Source organism: Syngnathus scovelli, chromosome 7, assembly GCF_024217435.2.
Source record: "Syngnathus scovelli strain Florida chromosome 7, RoL_Ssco_1.2, whole genome shotgun sequence".
NCBI classification, from domain to species: domain Eukaryota; kingdom Metazoa; phylum Chordata; class Actinopteri; order Syngnathiformes; family Syngnathidae; genus Syngnathus; species Syngnathus scovelli.
Window position 1 is genome coordinate 20,002,922 of NC_090853.1, and position 8,927 is coordinate 20,011,848.

Genomic DNA, 8,927 nt, shown 5'->3' on the forward strand with positions numbered 1-8,927 from the left:
GGTCGGGATGAGGGTCAGCACCTCCAAATCCGAGTCCATGGTCCTCGATCGGAAAAGGGTGGAATGCCCTCTCCGGATCGGGGATGAGATCCTGCCCCAAGTGGAGGAGTTCAAGTATCTTGGAGTCTTGTTCACGAGTGAGGGGAGGATGGAGCGTGAGATCGACAGGCGGATCGGTGCAGCGTCGGCAGTAATGCGGACCCTGTACCGGTCCGTTGTGGTGAAGAGAGAGCTGAGCCAAAAGGCAAAGCTCTCAATTTACCGGTCGATTTATGCTCCTACCCTCACCTATGGTCACGAGCTATGGGTCGTGACCGAAAGAACGAGATCTCGGATACAAGCGGCCGAAATGAGTTTTCTCCGCAGGATGTCCGGGCTCTCCCTTAGAGATAGGGTGAGAAGCTCGGTCATCCGGGAGAGACTCGGAGTAGAGTCGCTACTCCTCCACGTTGAGAGGAGCCAGATGAGGTGGCTCGGGCATCTTATCAGGATGCCTCCTGGACGCCTCCCTGGGGAGGTGTTCCGGGCATGTCCCACCGGTAGGAGACCCCAGGGACGACCCAGGACGCGCTGGAGAGACTATGTCTCTCAGCTGGCCTGGGAACGCCTTGGGATCCCCCGGGATGAGCTGGATGAAGTGGCTGGGGAGAGGGAAGTCTGGGAGTCCCTCCTGAAGCTGTTGCCCCCGCGACCCGACCCCGGATAAGCGGAAGAAGATGGATGGATGGATGGACAACCAGGGCCGAAACAGGCTTTCTTCCAAGGCTTTTGGTGTTTTCTGGAAACATGGCTATCATGAAAAGTTATTGACAGCTTTTTATGCGGTAGCACGAATTTGCCGTTGCGACCTGCATTTTGCTGAATCAAAATAAATGCCTTGAAAAGTTTAAAAACACTTCATGGAAGTGTTGTGTTGGGTTCTTTTACAAGTCAAGCCTGCTGCTTTGAGTTCACAGGGAGCCATGCTCACTGTACATAGTCTGCTCTCTAGCGGTAAAAAATTTAACTACAATGCTGTGGATGTCACCACATAATATAGCTTTCAAACTCGTGTTATAGTTTTAATGTCGGAGTTTAAATTAGGCTTGCTGTTTCCAGATGCCATTCGTGATGGGTGTTGTAAAAAATAGCTTCTTAAACGATTGAAGTGCACATAAGAAAAAGAAAAAGCTTACAGCACCTGTTATTCCCAGGCGGTCTCCCATCCAAGTACTAACCAGGCCCGACCCTGCTTAGCTTCCGAGATCGGAGGTTCTCAGGGTAGTATGGCCGTAAGCCGTGAGGTGACCCAACATTTTGCATTTTATAGACACAATCGCCCCTGAAACTAGCGAGCGAGCCAATGAAGCCTTCAAAACTGCTTCGGCACATGGAGACCAAGCATCCTGCATTAAAAGACAAACCTTAACCACTTCGGGTTTCATTGTCTCCGATTACGCCTGGATGGGACCGGCTCGTTTCTGAGAAACAAGCTCGGTGCTCCCAATAATTCAACGTAATGGTGACTTTTATTTTTATGTGTTTTATATTTGTTTTTATGCCAGTCGTATCATTTTATTTAATCGTATTTACCGTATTTTCCGGTGTACAGGTCGACTCGGTGTATAAGTCGACCCCCTAAAATTCGACGGAAATTTACGATTTTATGATATATCCTTTGTATAAGTCGAGCTCAATTGTTGCATTATATTAGACTTCAAAATTCAATATGCGAAATTTATTGACGAAATGTCTTTAAATTCTGGTAGGCCGTGCGCATGCTGCTGTTTATAAGCACCGCGGAGGAGATCGCGGCTGGCGAGCTCGCGCACGCCGCCCGGCACCAACGGGAGGCCGGAAATAGCTCCAAGCCGAGCGGATCGGCACTTTATAAGCACCGCGGAGGAGATCGCGGCGCCTCATTGGACTTCCAGCGGCCGGCGAGCTCGCGCACCCGCCCGGCACATCCGGGAGGCCGTGCGCACGAGCCAAGTGGCCGAAAATAGCCCCCGCCGAGCGGATCGGCTGTTTATAAGCACCGCGGAGGTGGTCGCGGCGCCTCATTCGACTTCCAGCGGCCGGCGAGCTCGCGCACCCGCCCGGCACATCCGGGAGGCCGTGCGCACGAGACAAGTGGCCGAAAATAGCCCCCGCCGAGCGGATCGGCTGTTTATAAGCACCGCGGAGGTGGTCGGGCGCCTCATTCGACTTCCAGCGGCCGGCGAGCTCGCGCACCCGCCCGGCACATCCGGGAGGCCGTGCGCACGAGCCAAGTGGCCGAAAATAGCCCCCGCCGAGCGGATCGGCTGTTTATAAGCACCGCGGAGGTGGTCGCGGCGCCTCATTCGACTTCCAGCGGCCGGCAAGCTCGCGCACCCGCCCGGCACATCCGGGAGGCCGTGCGCACGAGCCAAGTGGCCGAAAATAGCCCCCGCCGAGCGGATCGGCTGTTTATAAGCACCGCGGAGGTGGTCGGGCGCCTCATTCGACTTCCAGCGGCCGGCGAGCTCGCGCACCCGCCCGGCACATCCGGGAGGCCGTGCGCACGAGCCAAGTGGCCGAAAATAGCCCCCGCCGAGCGGATCGGCTGTTTAGAAGCACCGCGGAGGTGGTCGCGGCGCCTCATTCGACTTCCAGCGGCCGGCGAGCTCGCGCACCCGCCCGGCACATCCGGGAGGCCGTGCGCACGAGCCAAGTGGCCGAAAATAGCCCCCGCCGAGCGGATCGGCTGTTTATAAGCACCGCGGAGGTGGTCGCGGCGCCTCATTTGACTTCCAGCGGCCGGCGAGCTCGCGCACCCGCCCGGCACATCCGGGAGGCCGTGCGCACGAGCCAAGTGGCCGAAAATAGCCCCCGCCGAGCGGATCGGCTGTTTATAAGCACCGCGGAGGTGGTCGCGGCGCCTCATTCGACTTCCAGCGGCCGGCGAGCTCGCGCACCCGCCCGGCACATCCGGGAGGCCGTGCGCACGAGCCAAGTGGCCGAAAATAGCCCCCGCCGAGCGGATCGGCTGTTTATAAGCACCGCGGAGGTGGTCGCGGCGCCTCATTCGACTTCCAGCGGCCGGCGAGCCCGCGCACCCGCCCGGCACATCCGGGAGGCCGTGCGCACGAGCCAAGTGGCTGAAAATAGCCCCCGCCGAGCGGATCGGCTGTTTATAAGCACCGCGGAGGTGGTCGCGGCGCCTCATTCGACTTCCAGCGGGCGGCGAGCTCGCGCACCCGCCCGGCACATCCGGGAGGCCGTGCGCACGAGCCAAGTGGCCGAAAATAGCCCCCGCCGAGCGGATCGGCTGTTTATAAGCACCGCGGAGGTGGTCGCGGCGCCTCATTCGACTTCCAGCGGCCGGCGAGCCCGCGCACCCGCCCGGCACATCCGGGAGGCCGTGCGCACGAGCCAAGTGGCCGAAAATAGCCCCCGCCGAGCGTATCGGCTGTTTATAAGCACCGCGGAGGTGGCCGCGGCGCCTCATTCGACTTCCAGCGGCCGGCGAGCTCGCGCACCCGCCCGGCACATCCGGGAGGCTGTGCGCACGAGCCAAGTGGCCGAAAATAGCCCCCGCCGAGCGGATCGGCTGTTTGTAAGCACCGCGGAGGTGGTCGCGGCGCCTCATTCGACTTCCAGCGGCCGGCGAGCTCGCGCACCCGCCCGGCACATCCGGGAGGCCGTGCGCACGAGCCAAGTGGACGAAAATAGCCCCCGCCGAGCGGATCGGCTGTTTGTAAGCACCGCGGAGGTGGTCGCGGCGCCTCATTCGACTTCCAGCGGCCGGCGAGCTCGCGTACCCGCCCGGCAACTCCGGGAGGCCGTGCGCACGAGCCAAGTGGCCGAAAATAGCCCCCGCCGAGCGGATCGGCTGTTTATAAGCACCGCGGAGGTGGTCGCGGCGCCTCATTCGACTTCCAGCGGCCGGCGAGCTCGCGCACCCGCCCGGCACATCCGGGAGGCCGTGCGCACGAGCCAAGTGGCCGAAAATAGCCCCCGCCGAGCGGATCGGCTGTTTATAAGCACCGCGGAGGTGGTCGCGGCGCCTCATTCGACTTCCAGCGGCCGGCGAGCTCGCGCACGCGCCCGGCACATCCGGGAGGCCGTGCGCACGAGCCAAGTGGCCGAAAATAGCCCCCGCCGAGCGGATCGGCAGTTTATAAGCACCGCGGAGGTGGTCGCGGCGCCTCATTCGACTTCCAGCGGACGGCGAGCTCGCGCACCCGCCCGGCACATCCGGGAGGCCGTGCGCACGAGCCAAGTGGCCGAAAATAGCCCCCGCCGAGCGGATCGGCTGTTTATAAGCACCGCGGAGGTGGTCGCGGCGCCTCATTCGACTTCCAGCGGCCGGCGAGCTCGCGCACCCGCCCGGCACATCCGGGAGGCCGTGCGCACGAGCCAAGTGGCCGAAAATAGCCCCCGCCGAGCGGATCGGCTGTTTATAAGCACCGCGGAGGTGGTCGCGGCGCCTCATTCGACTTCCAGCGGCCAGCGAGCTCGCGCACCCGCCCGGCACATCCGGGAGGCCGTGCGCACGAGCCAAGTGGCCGAAAATAGCCCCCGCCGAGCGGATCGGCTGTTTATAAGCACCGCGGAGGTGGTCGCGGCGCCTCATTCGACTTCCAGCGGCCGGCGAGCTCGCGCACCCGCCCGGCACATCCGGGAGGCCGTGCGCACTAGCCAAGTGGCCGAAAATAGCCCCCGCCGAGCGGATCGGCTGTTTATAAGCACCGCGGAGGTGGTCGCGGCGCCTCATTCGACTTCCAGCGGCCGGCGAGCTCGCGCACCCGCCCGGCACATCCGGGAGGCCGTGCGCACGAGCCAAGTGGCCGAAAATAGCCCCCGCCGAGCGGATCGGCTGTTTATAAGCACCGCGGAGGTGGTCGCGGCGCCTCATTCGACTTCCAGCGGCCGGCGAGCCCGCGCACCCGCCCGGCACATCCGGGAGGCCGTGCGCACGAGCCAAGTGGCCGAAAATAGCCCCCGCCGAGCGGATCGGCTGTTTATAAGCACCGCGGAGGTGGTCGCGGCGCCTCATTCGACTTCCAGCGGCCGGCGAGCTCGCGCACCCGCCCGGCACATCCGGGAGGCCGTGCGCACGAGCCAAGTGGCCGAAAATAGCCCCCGCCGAGCGGATCGGCTGTTTATAAGCACCGCGGAGGTGGTCGCGGCGCCTCATTCGACTTCCAGCGGCCGGCGAGCCCGCGCACCCGCCCGGCACATCCGGGAGGCCGTGCGCACGAGCCAAGTGGCCGAAAATAGCCCCCGCCGAGCGGATCGGCTGTTTATAAGCACCGCGGAGGTGGTCGCGGCGCCTCATTCGACTTCCAGCGGCCGGCGAGCTCGCGCACCCGCCCGGCACATCCGGGAGGCCGTGCGCACGAGCCAAGTGGCCGAAAATAGCCCCCGCCGAGCGGATCGGCTGTTTATAAGCACCGCGGAGGTGGTCGCGGCGCCTCATTCGACTTCCAGCGGCCGGCGAGCTCGCGCACCCGCCCGGCACATCCGGGAGGCCGTGCGCACGAGCCAAGTGGCCGAAAATAGCCCCCGCCGAGCGGATCGGCTGTTTATAAGCACCGCGGAGGTGGTCGCGGCGCCTCATTCGACTTCCAGCGGCCGGCGAGCTCGCGCACCCGCCCGGCACATCCGGGAGGCCGTGCGCACGAGCCAAGTGGCCGAAAATAGCCCCCGCCGAGCGGATCGGCTGTTTATAAGCACCGCGGAGGTGGTCGCGGCGCCTCATTCGACTTCCAGCGGCCGGCGAGCCCGCGCACCCGCCCGGCACATCCGGGAGGCCGTGCGCACGAGCCAAGTGGCCGAAAATAGCCCCCGCCGAGCGGATCGGCTGTTTATAAGCACCGCGGAGGTGGTCGCGGCGCCTCATTCGACTTCCAGCGGCCGGCGAGCTCGCGCACCCGCCCGGCACATCCGGGAGGCCGTGCGCACGAGCCAAGTGGCCGAAAATAGCCCCCGCCGAGCGGATCGGCTGTTTATAAGCACCGCGGAGGTGGTCGCGGCGCCTCATTCGACTTCCAGCGGCCGGCGAGCTCGCGCACCCGCCCGGCACATCCGGGAGGCCGTGCGCACGAGCCAAGTGGCCGAAAATAGCCCCCGCCGAGCGGATCGGCTGTTTATAAGCACCGCGGAGGTGGTCGCGGCGCCTCATTCGACTTCCAGCGGCCAGCGAGCTCGCGCACCCGCCCGGCACATCCGGGAGGCCGTGCGCACGAGCCAAGTGGCCGAAAATAGCCCCCGCCGAGCGGATCGGCTGTTTATAAGCACCGCGGAGGTGGTCGCGGCGCCTCATTCGACTTCCAGCGGCCGGCGAGATCGCGCACCCGCCCGGCACATCCGGGAGGCCGTGCGCACGAGCCAAGTGGCCGAAAATAGCCCCCGCCGAGCGGATCGGCTGTTTATAAGCACCGCGGAGGTGGTCGCGGCGCCTCATTCGACTTCCAGCGGCCGGCGAGCTCGCGCACCCGCCCGGCACATCCGGGAGGCCGTGCGCACGAGCCAAGTGGCCGAAAATAGCCCCCGCCGAGCGGATCGGCTGTTTATAAGCACCGCGGAGGTGGTCGCGGCGCCTCATTCGACTTCCAGCGGCCGGCGAGCTCGCGCACCCGCCCGGCACATCCGGGAGGCCGTGCGCACGAGCCAAGTGGCCGAAAATAGCCCCCGCCGAGCGGATCGGCTGTTTATAAGCACCGCGGAGGTGGTCGCGGCGCCTCATTCGACTTCCAGCGGCCGGCGAGCCCGCGCACCCGCCCGGCACATCCGGGAGGCCGTGCGCACGAGCCAAGTGGCCGAAAATAGCCCCCGCCGAGCGGATCGGCTGTTTATAAGCACCGCGGAGGTGGTCGCGGCGCCTCATTCGACTTCCAGCGGCCGGCGAGCTCGCGCACCCGCCCGGCACATCCGGGAGGCCGTGCGCACGAGCCAAGTGGCCGAAAATAGCCCCCGCCGAGCGGATCGGCTGTTTATAAGCACCGCGGAGGTGGTCGGGGCGCCTCATTCGACTTCCAGCGGCCGGCGAGCTCGCGCACCCGCCCGGCACATCCGGGAGGCCGTGCGCACGAGCCAAGTGGCCGAAAATAGCCCCCGCCGAGCGGATCGGCTGTTTATAAGCACCGCGGAGGTGGTCGCGGCGCCTCATTCGATTTCCAGCGGCCGGCGAGCTCGCGCACCCGCCCGGCACATCCGGGAGGCCGTGCGCACGAGCCAAGTGGACGAAAATAGCCCCCGCCGAGCGGATCGGCTTTTTGTAAGCACCGCGGAGGTGGTCGCGGCGCCTCATTCGACTTCCAGCGGCCGGCGAGCTCGCGCACCCGCCCGGCAACTCCGGGAGGCCGTGCGCACGAGCCAAGTGGCCGAAAATAGCCCCCGCCGAGCGGATCGGCTGTTTATAAGCACCGCGGAGGTGGTCGCGGCGCCTCATTCGACTTCCAGCGGCCGGCGAGCTCGCGCACCCGCCCGGCACATCCGGGAGGCCGTGCGCACGAGCCAAGTGGCCGAAAATAGCCCCCGCCGAGCGGATCGGCTGTTTATAAGCACCGCGGAGGTGGTCGCGGCGCCTCATTCGACTTCAAGCGGCCGGCGAGCTCGCGCACCCGCCCGGCACATCCGGGAGGCCGTGCGCACGAGCCAAGTGGCCGAAAATAGCCCCCGCCGAGCGGATCGGCTGTTTATAAGCACCGCGGAGGTGGTCGCGGCGCCTCATTCGACTTCAAGCGGCCGGCAAGCTCGCGCACCCGCCCGGCACATCCGGGAGGCCGTGCGCACGAGCCAAGTGGCCGAAAATAGCCCCCGCCGCGCGGATCGGCTGTTTATAAGCACCGCGGAGGTGGTCGCGGCGCCTCATTCGACTTCCAGCGGCCGGCGAGCTCGCGCACCCGCCCGGCACATCCGGGAGGCCGTGCGCACGAGCCAAGTGGCCGAAAATAGCCCCCGCCGAGCGGATCGGCTGTTTATAAGCACCGCGGAGGTGGTCGCGGCGCCTCATTCGACTTCCAGCGGCCGGCGAGCTCGCGCACCCGCCCGGCACATCCGGGAGGCCGTGCGCACGAGCCAAGTGGCCGAAAATAGCCCCCGCCGAGCGGATCGGCAGTTTATAAGCACCGCGGAGGTGGTCGCGGCGCCTCATTCGACTTCCAGCGGACGGCGAGCTCGCGCACCCGCCCGGCACATCCGGGAGGCCGTGCGCACGAGCCAAGTGGCCGAAAATAGCCCCCGCCGAGCGGATCGGCTGTTTATAAGCACCGCGGAGGTGGTCGGGCGCCTCATTCGACTTCCAGCGGCCGGCGAGCTCGCGCACCCGCCCGGCACATCCGGGAGGCCGTGCGCACGAGCCAAGTGGCCGAAAATAGCCCCCGCCGAGCGGATCGGCTGTTTATAAGCACCGCGGAGGTGGTCGCGGCGCCTCATTCGACTTCCAGCGGCCGGCGAGCTCGCGCACCCGCCCGGCACATCCGGGAGGCCGTGCGCACGAGCCAAGTGGCCGAAAATAGCCCCCGCCGAGCGGATCGGCTGTTTATAAGCACCGCGGAGGAGGTCGCGGCGCCTCATTCGACTTCCAGCGGCCGGCGAGCTCGCGCACCCGCCCGGCACATCCGGGAGGCCGTGCGCACGAGCCAAGTGGCCGAAAATAGCCCCCGCCGAGCGGATCGGCTGTTTATAAGCACCGCGGAGGTGGTCGCGGCGCCTCATTCGACTTCCAGCGGCCAGCGAGCTCGCGCACCCGCCCGGCACATCCGGGAGGCCGTGCGCACGAGCCAAGTGGCCGAAAATAGCCCCCGCCGAGCGGATCGGCTGTTTATAAGCACCGCGGAGGTGGTCGCGGCGCCTCATTCGACTTCCAGCGGCCGGCGAGCTCGCGCACCCGCCCGGCACATCCGGGAGGCCGTGCGCACGAGCCAAGTGGCCGAAAATAGCCCCCGCCGAGCGGATCGGCTGTTTATAAGCACCGC

General features: G+C 65.8%; 1 pseudogene; it reads right to left on the reverse strand.

Moving 5' to 3' along the window:
* Window positions 1–1,168: 1,168 nt before the first annotated feature.
* On the reverse strand, window positions 1,169–1,277 carry LOC125972974 (5S ribosomal RNA; annotated as a pseudogene).
* Window positions 1,278–8,927: the final 7,650 nt, after the last annotated feature.